We start from the raw sequence: 2634 nt of genomic DNA on the forward strand, positions 1-2634 counted from the left end.
CTCCATGCAGCCTCAGGAGCAGTGGATTAAATCTCCACAATCAACTTGATGTACCCTGCATCTGTGGAATACCTGAATAGAAAATGAATCAACCCAAAACTGAGGTGGTAGACTTTGGGAGCAACTGTAGACTTGGGGTTTGCTGTCTGAGACTGACTTGTTTCTGATTTTTAAGTTTATCTTAGTATAGTTTTTAGCGCTTGTTATCATTGGAGGATTTGTTTATTGCTTTGCTTGCTCTCTTCTTTTTTATTACTTTCAAATTTTTTTATTTTAATAATTTTTTTCTTTTATTTAGTTTTATTTTTTATTTTTTTATTTTTTTCTCCCTTTTCTTCTGAGCCGTGTGGCTGACAGGGTCTTGGTGCTCCAGCCTGGTGTCAGGCCTGAGCCTCTGAGATGGGAGAGTAGAGTTCAGGACATCAATCGGTGAAAGCTCTCCGTCTCAACTCTAAGACCCAGCTACATACACCCAACGGTCAGAAAGCTCCAGGTCTGGACGCCCCATGCCAAACAACTAGCAGGACAGGAACACAGCCCCACCCATTAGCAGAGAGGCTGCCTAAAATCATACTAAGTTCACAGACAAACCACCATATGCAGCACTGCCCACCAGAAAGACAAGATCCAGCCCCACCCGCCAGAACACAGGCACCAGTCCCCTCCACCAGGAAGCCTACACAACCCACTGAACCAACCTTACCCACTGGGGACAGACACCAAAAACAATGGGAACTACAAACCTGTAGCCTGCGAAAAGGAGACCCCCAAACACAGTAAGTTAAGCAAACTGGGAAGACAGAGAAATATGTGGCAGATGAAGAAGCAAGGTAAAAACCGACCAGACCAAACAAATGAAGAGGAAATAGGCAGTCTACCTGAAAGAGAATTCAGAGTAATAATAGTAAAGAGTATCCAAAATCTTGGAAATAGAATGGAGAAAATGCAAGAAACGTTTAACAAGGACCTAGAAAAACTAAGGAGCAAACAAACAATGATGAACAACACAATAAATGAAATTTAAAATTCTCTAGAAGGAATCAATAGTAGAATAACTGAGGCAGAAGAACGGATAAGTGACCTGAAATATAAAATAGTGGAAATAACTACCACAGGGAAGAATAAAGAAAAAAGAATGAAAAGAATCGAGGACAGTCTCAGAGTCCACTGGGACAACATTAAACGCACCAACATTCGAATTATAGGGGTTCCAGAAGAAGAAGAGAAAAACAAAGGGTCTGAGAAGATATTTTAAGAGATTATAATCGAAAACTTCCCCAATATAGGAAAGGAAATTGTCAAGTCCAGGAAGCGCAGAGAGTCCCATACAGGATAAATCCAAGGAGAAACACGCCAAGACACATATTAATCAAATTATCAAAAATTAAATACAAAGAAAAAATATTAAAAGCAGCAGGGAAGAGGAACAAATAAATACAAGGGAATCCCCATAAGGTTAACAGCTGATCTTTCAACAGAAACTCTGCAAGCCAGAAGGGAGTGGCAGGACATATTTAAAGTGGTAAAAGGGGAAAACCTATAACCAAGATTATTCTACCAGCAAGGATCTCATTCAGATTCGACGGAGAAATTATAACCTTTATAGACAAGCAAAAGTTAAGAGAATTCAGCACCACCAAACCAGCTTTACAACAAATGCTAAAGGAACTTCTCTAGGCAGGAAACACAAGAGAAGGAAGAGACCTCCAAAAACAAACCCAAAACAATTAAGAAAATGGTAATAGGAACATGCATATTGATAATTACCTTAAATGTACATGGATTAAATGCCCCAGTCAAAAGACATAGACTGGCTGAATGGATACAAAAACAAGACCCGTAAATATGCTGTCTACAAGAGACCCAATTCAGACCTAGGGACACATACAGACTGAAGGTGAGGGGATGGAAAAAGATATTCCATGCAAATTGAAATTTAAAAAAAGCTGGAGTAGTAATTCTCATGTCAGACAAAATAGACTTTAAAATAAAGACTATTACAAGAGACAAGGACACTACATAATAATCAAGGGATCAATCCAAGAAGATATAACAATTGTAAATATTTATGCACCAACATGGGAGCACCTCAATACATAAGGCAGATGCTAACAGCCACAAAAGGGGAAAAAGACAGTAACAGAATCATAGTAGCAGACTTTAACACCCCACTTTCACCAATGGACAGATCATCCAAAATGAAAATAAATAAGGAAACACAAGCTCTAAATGACGCATTAAACAAGATAGACTTAATTGATATTCATAGGGCATTCCATCCAAAAACAACAGAATACACTTTCTTCTCAAGTGCTCATGGATCATTCTCCAGGCGAGATCATATCTTGGGTCACAAATTGAGCCTGGGAAAATTTGAGAAAATTGAAATCATATCAAGTATCTTTTCCCACCACAACACTATGAGACTAGATATCAATTACAGGAAAAAAACTGTAAAAAATGCAAACACATGGAGGCAAAACAATATGCTACTAAATAACCAAGAGATCATTGAAGAAATCAAAGAGGAAATCCAAAAATACCTAGAAACAAATGACAATGAAAACACGACAATCCAAAACCTATGGGATGCAGCAAAAGCAGTTCTAAGAGGGAAGTTTATAGCAATACAAT

General features: G+C 38.3%; 1 protein-coding gene across 2 annotated transcripts in view; it reads left to right on the plus strand.

The window, feature by feature from the left end:
- The window catches only part of CDK14 (cyclin dependent kinase 14), a 601018-nt gene that overhangs the window by 383376 nt on the left and 215008 nt on the right, over positions 1–2634 (plus strand). The gene's annotated exons all lie outside the window — the stretch shown is intronic.

The sequence above is a fragment of the Physeter macrocephalus genome, chromosome 5 (assembly GCF_002837175.3).
Source record: "Physeter macrocephalus isolate SW-GA chromosome 5, ASM283717v5, whole genome shotgun sequence".
Lineage (NCBI taxonomy): Eukaryota > Metazoa > Chordata > Mammalia > Artiodactyla > Physeteridae > Physeter > Physeter macrocephalus.